Source organism: Oryzias latipes, chromosome 20 (assembly GCF_002234675.1).
Source record: "Oryzias latipes chromosome 20, ASM223467v1".
Lineage (NCBI taxonomy): Eukaryota > Metazoa > Chordata > Actinopteri > Beloniformes > Adrianichthyidae > Oryzias > Oryzias latipes.
This window is the reverse complement of record NC_019878.2, coordinates 22767138-22786655: the sequence shown is the minus strand read 5'-3', so window position 1 is coordinate 22786655 and position 19518 is coordinate 22767138. Positions and strand designations below refer to the sequence as shown.

At 38.1% G+C, this 19518-nt stretch overlaps 1 protein-coding gene across 2 annotated transcripts in view; it reads right to left on the bottom strand.

The window, feature by feature from the left end:
• The window catches only part of LOC101169395 (RALY RNA binding protein like), a 105228-nt gene extending 91163 nt beyond the window's left edge, over positions 1 to 14065 (bottom strand). Inside the window, exons 1-3 of one of the 2 annotated variants that reach the window (XM_023950099.1) lie at positions 13658 to 14065; positions 13135 to 13197; positions 12928 to 13029 (exon numbers count right to left, since the gene is read on the bottom strand). The gene's annotated coding sequence lies outside the window, so the exon portion shown is untranslated. The remainder of the gene's footprint in view (positions 1 to 12927; positions 13030 to 13134; positions 13198 to 13657) is intronic. The other variant, XM_023950100.1, reaches the window with a different exon arrangement.
• Positions 14066 to 19518: the final 5453 nt, after the last annotated feature.

Below are 19518 nucleotides of genomic sequence, written 5' to 3'. Positions count from 1 at the left end.
AAAAGCCGTTCTGCTGCGTGACGGAGAGGACAGCGCAAGAACAGGAGAGAATTTACCTCAGAGGGACACTGACAACGACAATAAAGGAGACACTGAGAGAGTCTGTGGCGAAGAATATCTGATGCTATTCCAATCCGACACTGAGGAGGAAGACTTCCATGGTTTCAGTGCACAGGAGGCGCGTGTTTATAAGTTACCGCTGCTCTCAGTGACTTTTACCGGTATGGTTTTTTAACCAGCCCTGGTGCTGTTACTACCATATTGCTGCCCTGTTACTGCCGCGTCACAGGGATTTTTGATCATCGCAGTGATGAAGCAGTAGGAGTGGCGGTGTCGCGGTTTACCCCCCAACACAAAACCCCCAGGCGGCAAAAATATACCGGTACCAGTAATAATTACAATGCACTATTCTTTATTAACAAATAACAGTAACAACTAACTATCTAATAATGAACTAACTATATAGGTGTTGTAGAAAGAGTATGTGTGTGTGTGTGGGTGTGTAAGAGGAGGGGGTGAGAGCGCTCGCTCCTCTTTCTTACACACGTGGCGCCTGGTTTAAGCACACACACATCCTCATTCTACAACACGTTTCAATGTGAACACATGCGGTTTATAGACAGGTGCGGCTTATGTATGTACAAAATGTTTTATCCTTTAAAAATGTAATGGGTGCGGCTTATAATCAGGTGCACTCTATAGTTTTTTTTTTTTTTTTTGACATTGTGAGAAACTTTATTTCGGTTAAGTTAAACAAACAAACTTAAAAACATCAACATAAACATTGACACTGATCAATGTCAACATAAGCATTGAAAATAATAATAATAATAATAAATAAATAAACATAACATAAACATTGAACAAAATTAACCGAAAAAGGTGTTGGGTGAAGCCAAGGCTTATTTCCCCAACCCTGAATACAAACATTACATCTACCTACAAACTGTTAGAACCTTAAATCAGAAAAGAAAAAAGATGAAAAAACCAAAAACAAAAAACAAAACAAACACTTCTCAAAATGACCTCACAACCACCAAAGTCTCTCAGTCCAGAAGGTATTTTTGAAACATTTTAACTTTATACATTTTCTTAAAGTGCAGTATGGATTTTGCATTTTTCAGTTCGTCTGATAATAAATTCCACATGTTGACCCCCTGAACAAAAATACTATTCCTTAATGCGTTAGTTCTGACCACTTTCTTTTTAAACATATCTTTACCTCGAAAATCATAATTATCAACTTTTATTTCGAACAAACTCAGTATTTTGGCAGGTACACATTGTTTTTTAACTTTAAACATAAAAATTCCAGTACTAAGATAAACTAAATCATAAAATTTTATTGCCCTTAATTTAGGAAATATTTGTTTTGTGGATTGATTGTATGAAGAGTGGTTTACAATTCTAATTGCTTTTTTTTGCAGAATAAAAATAGGTTTTGTATTTGACTTGTAACTATGCCCCCAGATTTCTAAACAATAGGTCAAATAAGGAATCATGAAGGAACAATATAGAATATACAATGTAGCTGTGTTTAAAAAATATTTGACTTTATGTAGGATGGCTAATGATTTGGACAATTTAGAGAGAATATAAGTTATGTGTGGTTTCCATGATAATGTATGATTCAAGATTACTCCCAGAAATTTTATTTCATTTACTCTTTCAAGAACAACATCCTCAATTTTTAACTCAGAGATGTTTTCCCGTTTTCTATAGCCAAATATAATGTACTTGGTTTTATTTTGATTTAAAGACAGTTTGTTTGAATCAAACCATTGTTTGATTATGGATAATTCTTTTGTTATGTCTGAAAGAAGCTTTTCCAGGTTATCTCCAGATAAATACAAAGTAGTGTCGTCAGCATATAAAACACAATTTAACAAATCAGAAACTTTACAAAGGTCGTTTATGTATAAAATAAATAATATAGGACCCAACAGGGACCCCTGGGGTACTCCACATGTAACAGGACACATATCAGATTTTTCGTTATTGAAATAAACATACTGACATCTGTTAATAAGATAACTTTCTAACCAGGAATATGCTATTCCTCTAAAACCATATTTCTGTAACCTACTAAGTAACAGTGTGATTTAATGTATCAAATGCTTTTTGAAGATCAACAAAAACGCCTACAGTAAATTTCTTCTTCTCTATTGAGGAAGAAATATAATCAACTAGATGCATTATCGCCATTGAAGTAGATCTACCAGCCCTAAAACCATATTGATCCTCATGCAATAAATTAAACTTTCCAATAAAATTGTTCATTCTTTTAACAAAAAGTTTTTCTAATATCTTGGAGAATTGGGATAATAATGAAATTGGTCTGTAATTTGTAAATATATGGCGATCTCCATTTTTAAAAATGGGAATAATTTTTGCTATTTTCATGTTATTTGGAAAAATGCCCTCCCTAAAAGACATGTTAAATATATGAGTTAATGGTTCAAAAATGAACTCAATTTTTAATTAACGACATATCAATGTCATTCCAATCTTTGGATCTTTTATTTTGAAATGTTCTTACAATTTCTAGTATTTCATTTGAACTAACCTCAGACAGAAACATTGAGAACTTGTTTGATTGGATACTAAGTTCTTTCAACTTCTTTATTGGCTCTTTTATTTCCATTGCAAGTTTATTTCCAACACTAGCAAAGTATTCATTTAATTCATTTGCAATAAGCATTGTGTTTCTGATCTGAATATCATTTTTTTTAAAATAACTTGGATACTCTTGTTTCTTATTGTTTTTTTTGGTTAATTTGTTTATTATTTTCCAAGTCTCTTGCATGTGTAATTTGTGTTGCTCAATTAACTTATGATAATACTGTTTTTTAGAATTTCTTATTATATTCACCAATTTATTTTTATAATTTTTATATGTATTTTCTGCTTCTTTACTTTTTTCTTTTACAAACTGTCTGTATAGTGCATTTTTCTTTTTACAAGCCTTTTCAATACCTTTGGTTATCCAAGGCTTTTCGTTATTTTTTTTATGACTAATTTTAATTTTTGGACAGTTTAAATTATAAAGCTCTATGTATCGATGCAGAAAGGCATCATAAGCTTCATTCACATTGGTAGAAGCATAGATCTCATTCCATGTATGATTACATAGAGCCCTCCTAAATGAATCAATGTTATCAGAACTGCAACACCTTATCCATTTTCCCTGGGTCTGTGTATACATTTTCTTTGAAGACACATTTTTCAACACTGCAAACACAGGCAAGTGATCAGTAATATCACAAAACAAAAGGCCTCCCAAAATTTCTTTATCAGTTCTATTTGTGAATATGTTATCTAGCAACGTTGCTGATTCTTTGGTTATACGTGTAGGCTTATTAATTATTGGGCATAAACAGTTGCCATACATTGAGTTGATAAACTCTCTTATAGTTCGGAAATTATGGTAAGTTTTTTTGTTTTTAGTAGTTTTAGAATCAAAATATGCTGTAATGTTGACAGGAATTTGAGTTGTGACAGATCAATTCAAGTCAATTTAACTCTTGAGAGCTTATTTTTATTTTTTATACTTGATAGTAGCTTAAAGAAAAGATTCAGAAACATCGCAGGAGCTTGAGCAAACCTTAAATGTTGGGTTTATTTTGGCAAATCATTTACCTCTGTACTCACTGTGACAAAGAAAAGACAAATGAGATTATTGGCTATAATGAACTGGTTTAACAACTTTGATATTTCTAATTTCTGGACACATGATGCAAAAACACAAAACTTTCCAAACAGGCGATACTGACTACCAAATGACGACAACTTCCAGGTTGAAAGCAAAGCTTTTTAGAGTCACATTCAGTTTGTCAAATATCCACTAGATCAGTGGTCTCCAACCTCTTTTTCAGGCAACAAATCGGCTTGATGTCAGTTCTGCCGGCCTCTGGGCGGCGCCGCTCGCATGGGATTACGGATTACGGGCAGCGGATCTTTCGACGCCGTCCACTGGGCGGCTGGCTAGCGTAGCCCCACTCAAGCCGATGTGGGCAAACACAGGTGGGCCACCACAGAAACTGTGGACGAACCCATTCGGGGCCCACATTTTCCGCCCGTTTTTAAACCATACGAGGCCCACTTGGCTGGATGGGATGTGGTGGAGAGAATCCAGGAGTTTTCCAAAATCAAACTTCCTTCAGACTCAGATTATTAATAAAACAGAGTGTTTTGGTACCGGTCCGCAGCCCAGATGATGGGGACCACTGCACAAGGATTTCGTCAAACGAGCAAGTCTTTACATGGGTTCTACAATACAAAACAATTATATTTATGATTTAAAAACTTTATTTGACATATTTCATCCTCTCTAAACCTGTGAATCTCCCTAAAGATGATTAACTTTTTGAGTTTGTTTTCTTTAAAAAAGCAGAGATGATTTCTCTACCCTTTACTCAAAAATGACACATTTTTATTTAATCTTTAACATAAATCGTAAATAATAAATACCTATATTCACGTAAAAACAATTTTCCTAACAGATTAATTAACTGGTTAATTAACTTAGCAAAAATAAATGGGTTTTTAGTTGTATGCAGCGTAAAAAGAGTGAAAGAAGAGTGTCTTTTACCTTTCAAGTGATTTTCCTTTATTTACTTTACTGAAATGAAAAACAACAAAAGGAAAATAATGTGATGCAAAACTTTCTGAAGGTATTTTTTCTGCAGGATCTTACATTTTATGGTTTTTAAGACCAAAAATAAGTGGAAACAGAAATAAAGCTTGTTGGAAACCCTGCAAACACGCCACAGCGTGCTCGACTCCCTCAGATGTCAAAACCTGGAACAAAAATCAATACAGAGAACGAAGCCTTATTTACACACACCTGATAGACTGCGCCTCACTGCAAGATGTCAACAAGCTGTTAGCGTTTCAGCAGTTGATTGCTTTTTTTGTTGCTAAGGAGGGAAGTGAAATGACGGCGTTCTGCTCATAAACGTGTTGTTGTGTGGCGCTGTACTTACAGATGGAGGAGCTTTTGTTTGCTTGTTTTAGAACTTAGATTAAGCTCAGATGGCCTCCAAGTCTGACTATAATCCTGCTCCTGACCTAAAATCGAGGAGAACAAAAACAAACTGCACGGTACAAAAAAGAAGAAGCTCATTTTATGTTAGATGTGGACAAAGTTCTCTTAAATTTGGTCAATAAATCAAACTTTTAATGCCAGATGGATTGCCTTTGCACGGTCACTGCTTCCTCAAGTGCAGCAATTGTTGAAAGAAACATAAAAGATTTGCTCCGTGGACATCGTCTTGCCCCCGAGAGCACACACAGATGCAGCTAGCCAGCTAGCACTGCTCCCGGACTGCTCCTGTGCTTTCCCAGCGGCAGACGCTGAAAATTGAGGTCATGCTCCCCGTGAGTCTCTCAGTCAAGACGCCTCTATGTGGAAATATCTCTTTATTCTCGGTTTCCTGCAAATATCTGCTCGGGAAGCTTCCGGAGAGTCTGTCTGTTACTGAGCATCCTTCCTGCAAAATATTTGTGGGTCCTTTCCACGAATCTGAGTGTGCATTGGAGAAGTTTGAGGAGTGCAGCATCATCTTGGCAAACAAAAACACCAGCTTTTGTGAAATTTTGTGGACTATTTAAAGACCCCGTCCAATGAAAATGGTACCTTTGGTGCTTTGCTGATGACGAAGGACATATATGAAGAAAATTAAGCTAAAAATTGCATATGCTGGGCGGGCCACAAGCTCCCTGCTCTGCTCTATTCTGATGCTCGCCATTTCTGTTGCACCGCTAATGTTAGGTTGGGGTGTGAAAGGCTGTATGCTAGCATGTAAACAGAGAGCTTTCTGCAACAGGGAGGGGAAGGGGGTGGTCCCGCCCATAGATCCCACCTCAGAGGTACATTTCTAAGGAACTCCTGCTGCTCTGCAGAAACTATGTCCTGGAAAACAACACAGGATTTTAGATTTAGGCTAAAATCGGCTTTGTCATAATTAAAAGGGTTTGAAAATAGATCCTGAGGATTCTCCTGAAATCACTTTAGAATCTTTATGCAAACCATTTATTTGCTCCAATTGTAGATTTCATTGTTGGCTGTTTTTTTTAAATGATTGCCAATAGAATTACTTATTGTATTTTGTACCTATAATTAACATTAAATAGGTTTTATAGGAAAATGACTCAAATCCAATTTACTTTTAGCATCAAACTACATTAGTTTAAAACAAAGCATCCCAATCAAATAAATCAAACAAAAGTTTTGAAACAAACATTTCCTTTTGTGAAGTAAAAGTTAATGACAGAGTTAATTCTGAGTTGTTTGATGCAAAATGTTTGAGTTATTTTACCCTTTTTGTGGTTTCATCTTTGATTCAAACCATCATTTTGTTTTTGTAAGGTATTACTGACAGTTTTCTTTCTTTCTTTGGTCTTTTATGCCGTGTTTACACCTGTTTCTTTTGTCTTTGTGGTCATTTCGTCCCTCTCTATGCGTCTTTTCTGTCAATTCTGTTTTGCCTTCCGGTGAAGAGCATTGAAGTTTTTCCCCGCCTTTTGAATCCTCTGTGTAGAATTGTACATAGAATTTATCTCTTTTTACTGGTTTTGTTTTGGCTTTTTTTCTTTGTTCCACTCAATTCCTGTCATCAACAGACTTTAACCTTTGAGTTTGTGTGACTGAAGTCTTTTTTCCTCTCATTGCGAGACCCTTTGGACAACCCTGGGGTCACACTGAGCCTCGGCCCCAGAATCTGCCCCAAAGCAACGTCAGCAAAGTGTGGCTAAACTTGCAATTGTGTCTGTCATGATACAGGGAGGTAATCTTTGGTGTAATGGGGGTTTGTGCGGCTGAAACGGGTCTGGAGCAGGTGAGCGACAGCTGAGGCCTGCAGGACCACAGTGAGAACAGCTGATCGCTGCAGAAACCAGCTTGGAGCTGACCTGGAGGGGGACTCTCCACCGTAATCAAGTCCCTGAGGTAATCTAGGCAGGACATTATCTGCTTCGCTGCTTCTCCGTGGCATCTGGAGGGCTCCGCCACCTGCTTCGGAAGGCTCTCCACCACTTCTCAGCCTTTTTTTTTTTCAGCTAACCTCTCACATCCACTTAAACGCACAATATCAGCCTGAAAAAGAGCAGCTCAATGCTTAAAATACAGCTGTGGGAGCAAGCCTTATAAAAGAAAAAAATCACTCAAACTTAATTGCACAAACTTTAAACTTTTGTTTGACTTTAGGTAACAATTACCTTAAAAATCAGCGTTCATCTTGTTTCGAATTCAAACAAAATACAATAAACGTCTTTAAAATGTAACTTAGGTTGATGGGGAAGTCTCACCCGGTTGGACCCACGCAGATCACCTTCTTGATCCATTTTTAAAATGTTCCCAGTGGTCTTTAATTAAAATTTGGCAGTTTTTAGCCAAAATCAAACAAAAAGTTTTTATTGGACACAATTTCTGCAGAGCAGCAGCAATCCATTAGAAACTACCTCTGAGTTGTGGGCGGGACTGTTGGCACAACCCCACCGCCCACTCTTCCCGACATCCATCTATTTGTTAAACACTCTCCTGCTAGCTTACATCTTTAGCTAACATTTGCGGTGCAACAAAAATGGCGAGGAACACCAGAGCTCTCTATCCAGCCGTACAGTTACGATCCAGATGCCAGCACAGAAAAACAAAGACGTACATGGATCTTTTTATCTGTAAAGGCCGTATCACACAGCTATTTTGTGCATTTTTCACAAATGTAATTTCAGTTTTTCGTGATCCGTGCGTGACACACGTCATTCATAAGTGTTTCTTGCGTTTGTCGACGTGTGCAGACGTCTGTCGAGGGTTTCGGCCGACGGGTCTTTACTTGAATTCGGTTTTGAGATGTTCAAAATCTTTGGTCAGTTGAGAATCACGCAGTTTGCACGTATCTTTTCGTAGTTTATACACAAATAATTGTGTGTGATTTGTGTCTTTCCACAACCATTCCACGTTTGTCTAGCAGACTTATTAATCATGTACCACAGATGTCTAACTTTTATTTGATGCACATATTTCGTTAAAATGATGTAATTGACACACAAATCACCAATAAATTGCATATAATCGCTCGTTCTATCTTCATTCTTCCATGGTTTTGTGATTCATCTGTGAAAATTTCACGTAAAGAACTACAACTTTTCGCACTTTTCCATGTATAATCACGTATGACCAATTTATATCCGTGCAGTATGCACAAAATGTACATAGTGGCTGTGTGACACGGCCTTAAGTGGATGCATCAGAATGGAGTGGAGCAGTGAGCTTTTGGCCCACACATCGTATTTTCTACTTCACAAATATGATCTATATAAATATATTTATATATATATTTTAACCGGCATCTTTAATTGACAACAATTTGAATAAAGAAATTTTCAGAAATGCAATTTTGACCTTCATTTTTTTAAGACGTGTCCTCCATCATCAGAAAAATACCACAACAAATGTGTTGTAAACACCAAAAAGACAATTTTATCCTTTTATCCAAGTGGGTCTTTAATGTATCTTCCCTTTTTTAGGTTACAACAGTTTTTATAATGGTGATGAAAATCTGATGAGAATCTGTTTTCCTTTTAGCAGTAGGGAGGAGTCTTAAAGGCTACATTACAGATTTCGCAAAAAAATGAAAAATAAAAACAAAAAGTTCCTGTTGAATACGAATTTAAAGGTTAACAACAGCAAAAGCCTGACATGACCTGTTTGCTCTGCATATTGCTGCTACTTCAGGGCGCTCTGCCGCGACATTTCAAACATACCGCCATAGATTTATATGTATGAGGCATCACTTCTTTTTTTGATAGAAAAAGACAGGCCGGAGAAGAAAAAGCGGGGATTTTTCCTGCCTGAGGGTTAAAATTTAATGATAGTTGTTGGCAGACTGATGGGAGAGACATGCATTAATATCCAAAGAAGTTTAGTGTGATGTTGCATAAAGCGCGTGCACCTCCACTGAAATCCCGTTTTACAAAGTGCGCATTAATTGCTGTCCCTTCGGAACGCGGATTTTTCAGCAGAAAAGCTCGGATATTAATGTTGAACTCCAAAAAAACAAAACATATTGTATGTAACCTGGTAGAAATGGTGAATCAATATGTAATCTAAAAACTAATTTTCAATGATCCCACGCGGTTCTGCTGCTCGCCGTAATTTGATAAGGACTTGATTAGAAAATTGTGCTGTAAATGTTAACTCAGTCTGACACGCGTGGCCTGCAAGCCATCGGGTTAGTCGGATCAATACCACCGGGCCGACAACAGAACCGATCCCACTTTGCCTTTCTAACAGGAAGTTGTTAAGTGACATGTGAAGCTTTCTGTGTGAATATATGTTACTCCTAATCAGACAGAACAAACCTTATTTCCCTCCGAAGAAAAGAAAGTAATTTCTCTTCAAATTAGCTCGCTTGCCATAAAGGAAAACATAATTGCAGCCTAACTGGCCCCAATTTAACAGCACTAATACAGCTTGGAGCCATTTCTCGTGGAGAAACACGCCTGCGAGTTCAGCAGCTCTCAGTGTGCGTCTTGTTTTGCTGCATTTAATTCAAGGTCAAGAGAGATTGTGCCAAGAAAACAATATTTTCTGTCTATTCTCCTGCAGCTTTACAGACATACTTTACCTCAGAAATATTTTTATTACACTTAGATTTTAAATTTGTTAGTATATCTCTGCAAAAAAGAGCAAGTAAATACTTCAAATGTTATAAATGTTAAAATAATTTAAACAAAATCCACATAGATCCAATTTTCTGGCAGTTGTTTTGGTTTTAAACCAACCTTTCCTGTCGATTTTTTGAAATAGTTGTACTTATTTTTGCCATCATCTACTTTGACTTTTGCTTTTTATGCTAAAATGAAGATAATATCCGCCTATGTGTTTCCAAACTACACCATTTTCAAGGCTGCAGAAGAAAACATCTCCTCTCTAAACAACTGTCAGCTAAAACTCACCAGCTTTGTTTCCTGTGAAATGTTCTGGTCTCACCTTTTTGTTTTCCATTTTTCCTCTTTTTTAAATCCTACCATCCTCATCAGCTTTATTAGCAGACATGAGGTCCATTTTAAATATCTATGCAAGTCAAAAATAAAAGAACTGAATGATTCTATTCCTGTTTCTGAGATGTGATGACACCAGACAAGCATTAAAAGAACATTAAGAATTGTATGTCGACTTGCATTGGTTAAAATTGAATATCAGATATTTCATAGTTAAACTCCAGACTGCTGTACTTTTTTCCTCCCACCTGTTTCTATCGCTTTAATCTCATTTGTATCAGTACGGTTCCAGGTTTATTTCACATTTACGGATTTTACTGCTTTTATTGACACTATATGAGAGCTGGACTGAGTGACCCCTCCCCTCTGGCAGTCCAAACAGGAAATACCTGCTGGTTCCGGGAAGCCAAAATCCCATAGACGTCTAAGCAGCTTCTTAGTCATTTTATTGGTCAGGATAACCGTTATTGGTCTGATACTTTAAAAAAAAAAAAACATGTTCTTGATATTTTTTGTGTAGTTCAAGTTATAAACTGACCAATCAGATGGCTCAATAAAAGTAGGTGGAGCCTGATGGAGACCACCTGACTTGGGTGCCAAGTTGTTTGGGTGACAAGTGGTAGGGGTGTGGCCTTCCAACAAGCTCACTCCTGATTGGCGACAGTGGTTGCCATAAAAACTCAGACCGACTCGGACCAATCACTGCCGTGGGAGAACATCTGGCTCCAACATGAGAGTCCAAATTGTTGAAGGAGGAGTGTTTGATTCAAAACTATTTGCAAATTTATCAGGTTTCATTTTGTCTTAGTGGAGGTCTGTGTGATGGCTTGACGCATGATCTCTGTTATGTAACGCATTCCACAGGTGTTTCATAGGAACGTTTTAGAAGCAAAAAGTTTAAATCAGCAGAAATTTGAATTTCCTTTGAATCACTTACGATTAAAGGTTCAAACAAGATCTCTTTCTTGAACATTTTAAGGATTTTTAGGATAAATGGCATCAAAGCCAATCTAGTTAGTCCTGTTTGCATCTGTACAGCGTCTAAAGTCCAAAGCCTGCTTGTAACCTGCAATTTTCGGACTATATTAAGCTGAAAGTCCACTCCCGCCTACAAGCATGCTGTCACAGACTCATGGTCTGCACATGCTTGATGCATACAGCTGGTTCCCATCTGATGTTTTATTCATGCCAGCAGAGGTATAGGCACACATGAGCTATCACACCTCTCTGTAAGTCTCCGGTGCAGCTCTGGCTTGGCCCAGATAACAGAGAACCTGCCTGAAGGGAGACACAGCACTGCAGGACGTAATGGACTCTATCATAATGCTTAGCAGGAGAGATGAACGGGGAGCTCGTGGCAGCGTGGCGCGGCAGAAACGCCTCTCAGCCGGTCCTCTGAAGACGTCCAAATATGTCAGGATGCAGTGACCAGGGAAAAGCTGGCAGATGAAATGATCTTACATTTTGCACAAAAGCAAAAAGGAGGTGCATTAAACAAGAAACACGGAGGAAAGTGAGAGAATTTGCTGAAAAATGTCATCTGGATGCATTGAAATGGTCTCCAGCCAAAACAGACAAAAAGCCTTGAAAATGAAAAAGATTCTATTAATTATCAGTGAACCACTTTCACGTCTCCCATCCTAAATAACGACACGAAAAAGTGTGGCTGCTTTTCTTTTTTAGGGAAAAAGTCCAAGCAAAGAAGTGTTATCAAACTGTGTCAACTCAATATCAATAAGTGAGAGGCAGATTTACACATAAATGATCTCGCCATGAGCGCAAACACCGACTGACGCCTACACATTGTTTCCAAATTGTCTCACAAATTGGAAACGCATGGAAACATCCCTGTATCTCTTCATCTACATCTGCTTTATGGCCTGCGCCGCCTGAACAGGGAAATCGATCCCCGATAAAGCCTTCAGCATCTGATCAAATGTTTCTTCTTAATTGCTGTAATCATTCGGCCTTATTAAAAATGGAGCTTCCCCCTTCTGAGCTCTGCAGTCGATGTCTAACATTATCCCATTTCGGCGCATTAAAGCTGACCTGACTGTGATCTACTGTGGCAGCCTGTTTAATGACACTGAAACTTAACAGTCTATACTCAGACCTAATGGTCCCACTCTTGTGTGTTTTACGAGTCTGCGATGTCACACTGACAGAGGCTCCGTCCTGCTCTGTGAAGATGAAAACATGTGGATCCCAGGAAAGCTAATTGACGACGTCTGACGTCCAAACGTTCACCGCTCCGCGCCAAACTTAGGGAATTGTCCTGCAGATGTGCAGAGTGACTCGAAAGCCAAAGCAAATGAATCCAGCTGTTGTTTGCAAGCCTTTCCATTTGATTTTATGCTAGGACTACATCACATCTATTAGGTTGTTTATGCCTTTTCTGCAGCACACCAGTAATCTGAAGTAAAGCTGCCTTTTTGAGGGATTAATTCACATTAAGTCCTCTTTTAGGCACATCAGTAGCTCTATTCTTTCCTGCAAAATCTGATTTGACAAAATCCAGGAGTTTTTATGCGTGCAAAAGCTGATCTGAGTTTGTGCAACCATGGAGAGAGTACTTTAGTTTTGCAAGATATTTGCACATCATGCAGTTTTGCCTATTTGTTTTATGCAGAGGGCATCCATATTGAAAACATCTTCGTTTTTGCATCCTTTCCATCTTTATCAGCTGCTTACATTTATTATTGTTGGAATCAGCTGCGATTTTTAATCTCCTTGCTGAGCACCAGCACATGATTTAAAACGCACTAGGTTCTCAGACTGATGAACGCTCTGGCCAGCTCTACAAAATAACACGTCAGCCACAGGTGCATATTTCTGTCACCTCATTCTTTATTGCAAACACACACAGGTTTTCCACGCATTTTCACATTTATAGTGGTATATATATGTATGGATGTATGTATATACCTGCAAGGGGAAAAGTGTCTGTTCATCCTCGTTGATATAGAAAAGAAAAACGCATTGAACTCTCCCCAAGAATCAAAACTCCCCTCGTCCACCCAGAATCATCTAGTCAGAAAAATAAAAACATCCAAAAAATACTTGACACAGTCACCAGCAAAAGTATAACGCAAAAATGAGAGAAACACAAAAAAAAGGAAGAAAAACACAAACCTGTGAGCTCAGCTGCAAGAAAAGTACCAGGTTAAAACGTCACGGGGGCTTAAAAAGGTTTCCCTTTAGAAAGAAAAGAGAAACAAAGTAAAAGCGAAGGGGTTGGATCGCTGAGACTCCCCCGAGACAGGAAAATGACAAAACTCGAAGGCAACCAACACCACTGCAAAATGCAAACCCAGGCACAGCAACTGCAAAAGTCGACAGCAACAAAAAAAATCAAAACGTTTGGAAAAATCTCATTACCGCTCAAACCTGTTTGGCTCCTGATGCTTAAAAACAAAACTGCAAGCGAGTCAAGGCTGTCTCCTGACCGATTACGCACCCGTTTACCCTGCTGGCACTCCGGATGATCAGAACGACTGCATGCTCAAAACTTGATGGGAAAAACGCTCAAAACCACCACGTCAAAGCCCGATTCAAACACCAGCAAAAGGAGGAAAAATAACCAAAAAAAAGGGGGAGCAATTCAAAAGACAAAAAATGCTTTAGAAAAAAGAGGCCAGTGGAAATCTGTACTCACCGAGCGGGAGTAAAATGTTGCAATAAAAATGTGAAATGGTTCAAAATACAGTATGGCGGTGCGAGCCCGAATGCTGTGCCTTTTCTCTAGCGCTCTGCCTCCAGTCCTGTCATGTGACTGATTTAGCCTCGACTTCCAGCAATGAGAGTCCAGCTGATGCTCGGCGCTCTCCTCACAAGGAGGTAGTCCTTCACGAGCCGCGGTTCCGACTGAGCCGGCTGTGGGCTTTTCTGCTGCCGTTTTAAAGATGCAGCCCTCTCACGGAGTCACGGTCCACGCGGACACTCGCCTCCTTCGCGGGGGTCCGCGTGCCTCTTCTCTGCTCTGTGGACCGGGGGAAAAACACGAGACGGTCAGCTCTGTCCGTGGTGCTGAAAGACAGCGCCATGAAAGGCGCTGTCCGTGGTGCTGAAATCAGTGGGAGAATGCACTCAGGAGAAACTGCTGAAACTGAAGGTTTGCATTAAGAAGCACCACATCATTCGTTACTTAATCAAAGATAATGGCCACAAAACGAAGGTTTATCCCACATCTGTACATGCCTCATACCGATACATATCTTCAAGTTATTGAACATTACCATAAAGGACTGTAAAAAAATGTTAAAATGCCATTTAAAAAATATAATCTGAGCAACATTCAGGGTAAAAGAAAACTCCAGAAGAACCTAAAATGTACAACAAAATAATAATAATAATAGCAATGAATTCATCATTTAGGACGTGCACATTGAACAATTAAATAAACTATCCTGGGAAATTAGACCTAAAGACTTCTGCTTGGTTTAAGACAAATGACAAACAGGAGGCATCATCATTCAGAACCTGCTGAGTCCCTTTCAGGGTCACGGGGTTGCTGGAGCCAACCCAACTACTGTTGGGTGAAGGCGGGGTACACCCTGAACAGGTCGCCATGTTGCAAGGTCACTCACTCACAAGCACACATAGGGACAATTTAGAGACACCCAATTAGCCTGAAAATAAAAATCAATCTGTTTTTGAAACGTGGGAGGAAGCCAGAGCTCCCAGAGAAAACCCACACATGCACAAGGAGAGCATGCAAACTCCATACAGAAAGATCCCAGCCGCAATTTGAACCAGGGCATTCTGAGCGCCAACCACTATTTGTGCAGCTCTGGGTCATTGTCAGATACTGAAAATGGTCACATCCATTGAATGGTTTTATTGTTCTGAGCGGACAACAACAATGGCGTTGTGGAAAATAAGCGTTTACATCTCACTCTCAGATTGTCTGGAAATTCAGACAGTTAAAGCTTCTTCCTGTTGAAGGATGTCATTTAGTGTCTTCAGTTTTTCAGTGTGGCTTTCTATGAGCTGCAGGAGAGTGTGTGTTGATAGATGATTTCAAATGTGAGCAATGCTGCCTACAGCTTTGGAGCTAATTTCTTTTACTATTGTAAAATTATGTATGGTAGTTCATTTTTATATTGTGCTCCAAAATCGTTTTCACTTTATGTCTCCACTGTCTTAAAAGATAAAAGGCAACATTCCAAAAGCTATTGTTTACTTATTATTTACACAAGAACGTTAAATACTTCATGAGCTTTGGTGTAAATCCCTTTTTTTTAAATGAACAAATAATTTATGACCAACATGTAAAGTTCTGATGTAAACAAGGTAAATCCAAAGAGCTGAGGTCAGTTGAAATAAGTTTGAATTATTAATTTATGTATCTATTTTCTGAAGCCACTAAATCCTTTTTAAGGGTCATGGGGTTGCTGGAGCCAATCCTAACAACTGTTGGGTACATCCCTGGACAGGTCACCTGTTTGTTTTTCAGGGCCACATTCTCAGCAGCACACTTATGGACAATTTAGGGACATCGGTTAACCTATGAACCATGTTTTAGGACTGTTGGAGGAAGATTGGAACCAGGACCTTCTCGCTGTGAGGTTAGAATGCTAAGTGCTACACCACCGTGCAGCCCAACAACTAAAAATGACTTTAAACAAGGAAAACAGTCAAAATATTGAAAGCTTTCAATCCCTGCAAAGTGTGCAAACATGGCTGCGTTTGTCCAATTTATTCTCCCTACTTAGTGATTCCTAAAGTAAATCTGACGAAGGGGGCATTAAGTTTGAAACAGCGACTAAAACAGCACTTCAGGCTGATGAATGGCCTCCGAATTTTCAATTGAAAGTGTAGAAACGGCTCTGCATCATGTGGCTTCCCTTTGAATCGGATGTCCTCCAAAAGTGACCATGATTCTGAAATGGTGTGCAGAGGAGACATCATACTTCACATGCAGCTGCATAAAACCCAATGCCTCTTTTTCAACGACAATGTTAGGCAAAGTCTAGTCATTCCACCAAAAATCAAAAAGCAGACAAAAAATATCTTCTGAGAAGACTTTCCAGCGTATCATGCCTTGTAATTATGTACTTAAAAGCTTTGCATAAGTGCGAGAGCAGAGTGTTAAAAACAACAATTCAGTGGCGTATGTAATCACTTTTTGCTACAATAACAGAGGCATCATTTTCAGGATGACATTATCGTTTATAATGTAGAGGAAGATTTTTCGGCTCACTATTCTTTATGATGTTTTGTTGGTCGGTTGCGGTTTATGGGTGTTTGTTTATGCTTGGCCTTCACAACGGCGACTCTCTGAATGGGGTAGCATAACAGAAATGAATCTTTACCTTTTTTTTTTTGATTGAAAATAGCTCAAGTTTCCTTCTGAAAACCACAGATGAGACCATAGCTGACTCACTAAAGGTGTTCAAGGTCTGTGGCTGCAAAAAAAACACCCAGATGTTCAAACCTCCACTACAGCCTGCCATCATTCTGAGTTTAAAGCAGATATTTTTTAGTTTGTCATTTTCTCTAAAACTGTGTCTGAATTTCTTCACTACATAGTGCACAATTCAGTGCATTTGCTGTTTTGTGGAGCTGTCCAAATCGAAAATTCCAAAATAGAGTGCTTTGAAATCCGTGTTTCATTTTTCAGTTGTTTTTCAAATTGAATTAACATTTTGAGAAAGATGTGACTGAAAAAAGAAGAGATCATTAGAATCGATTAATATCCGTTGTCATATTTTCAGACCTCCAAGTTTTCTTTTACTGTTTCAAAGCAAGCAACGATAAAGTATGCATTAAAGTGTTCATTTTTTGATAGTTTATAAATTGATAATCAAGTAAATTTTTTTTTCTTTTCATTTTAGGTTAAGTAACAAATGAACGAACAAAACATGGATTCCTAGAAATTTCCCAGAAGTCTTTGCAAAAAACCAGTGTGTATCGATGCTAAGTAGTGCACTCTATTTAAACTTCATTTTTTCACCTGAAAATTTAGCTTTTTAAAAAAATCATACAAGTTTTAATCATCAGAACACAGTGGATTTATAAATAGTCTTAGTAAAATGTTCATATTTATAAATGTGTTCATAATTATTTTTAGGTTTTTGCTTCAGGAAATCGTTGACCTCGTATTTGCATTAAAAAAAAATAAAAGTAGTGGGCATGGCGTCCAGATCCAGGACACTAGATCATCTCACATTATTTAGGTTTCTTTTTGAGCTTGGGGAGTAGGTAGGAAAATTCATACATTGCCTCATGATTTTTAACCCTTGTGCTATCTTAGATGACCCCACCCTTCCATTGACGTGTTCTCCCTACCATGACAAAGGTGGATAAAGGTGGAAAGATTTCATGTAATCCATGGACACCAGTGAAGATCACAAATCATTGAAGAAAAATGGTTCAGTGCACTGTCTAGTGGGTCTAGATGACCCAACTCCCAACGTTAAAGTGCCTAGGACAGCACAAGGGTTGCACATACTTCTATTTTTATGTTTTATTTTGGTGGTAAAAAAAAATACAAGACTTTATCATTTTTTGTTTCTTGCTCTCCAGCTTTGATATTTCTTTTCTTGGCTGTTTGCTCCTAAAGACAATTTTCTTAAACATATTCTACATGTTGATATAATCTTTCAAATAATTAGTTTTAAATGGTTAAAAAAAACGACATGGAAAAGCTTTAATTGTGTCTTCTGTTTTCATCTTCAGACCACAGTTCATGCAGATCAAACAGGCAGACATGGTGGATCGTAAATGCACACAGATGCTTTCAAAAGTTTCAAAAAGAAAAGAAATTTGTGTGCTAATTTTAAGTGTTTGTCAAAGTACTGTTTCACGTGTTTTGTCCTTTAAGGTTGTTTTAGTTTTAGCATCTCATAATGAACAACTGATTTAGACCATGAGAGTCTCTCACCTCTGCTCCTTAGGATCCATCGAGCTGCAAACATTGTTCCCCTGCTCAGACACACCTGCCTTCAATAACAGTCACCATCCGGCTGCTTCAATTTGACCTGAACCAGGTGTGCTTTTTTGTTTTGTTTGTTTTTTTATAAAAATTGTTCAACGGGGGAAGGGAAGGGGGGGCGGGGTTCCTCTGCACCAATGGTACCACAACTCAGAGGTGAATTTCTAAGTGGCTCTTGTTGCTCTGCAGGAACTATGTCCCTGAAAACAACACTTCACTTGATTTAGGCTAAAACGACATAATTATAATTAAATTACCACTGGGAACACTTTGAAGATAATTGGATCAGGTCCTTACATGCATTTCCTTTTTTAACACGATGATAATAAAACCTAAAACAACTTCCTGTTGATATTTTTTTCCCAAAAATTTACGGGATTTCCGCTTTTTCTTCTCTTTGCAAACGGACAGAATCTATCTGAAAAGTTAAGATTATAAACTGGAAAAGGATATAATTCCCAAATAGAGTTTACATTGCAGTGACGTAATTTTTGTTCATCACAATGTCAAACATAGCACAGGAACAAACAAACAGAATCATTTTATTTTTTATGTAAGTTCGTTTTGAGATGAGCTTTACTTACAGTAGATGCAGCGACTTACTTTCCTCATGATTCGGATCAAACCTTGATTTTTGGGTCACAGTTTTGTTTCGGCTTGATTAATGATTTTTTCTTATTGCCAAACAACAACAAAAACAAAGAAAGGAAAAATACTTGATTAAATTTGCTAAAAAGCAGGAAACAATTGAGAAAAACTTATGGGGTTATACTCAGCTTGGTGTAGTGTATTAAAACAAGAATTATGCTACGATCTGATGAATGCTGGATTCTGATTGGCTGCAGGGTGGGGATTAGAATGATGCACCACAACTAAAAAAGAAGTACTGGTCACATATTTGCGCCGTCTTAAACGTCAGATTGTGTTCCAGGTAACATTTTTTAAACAAATTAAAAACACACATAGGTTGTCATTCCATTTTCCACAGTTCATCACAACAGCAGACAGTAGAAAAAGACGAGTGATTTTATAGTTTCCTTTAAACTGTTTTGATCATTTTTGAAGACTTGGATGCGGCAGAAGAGAGAGAGGAAAATACGACACGAGAATTGAACCATTTCTACTTTAGGCTTTGTGTCTTTGAAACAAACTTTTGCTTCCTCATCTGGAGGTAAGACGTGAACTTTTCTCTGAACTGATGCTTTTTTTAACCTATCATGGCGATCAGCACATATATCGCTTTCCTTTGTGGCTTTCAGTCGAGGCTGTTATGACAAAGTATCCCACCACAAATCAAATAGTCATCTTTTTTTAAAAAAAAAAAGCAATTTAAACCTAACAATAACAAGATCAAAGTATTGATAGAATACACATTTATTTTGTAAGTACAGTAACTATGGTATATCTGTTTTGCATCAGACAGTTCAGGCCTCTGTGTGGTCTGTCTTTCTAGAGACAGATGAGTGTGAGAATGATGAACACCTCGTCGTGCATTATCCTGAACATAAATCCTGAGAATTGTGGCGTGCCTGCTGTAGACCCAGAGTTGATTCATTTTTAAGATAAAATATAAAAACGAC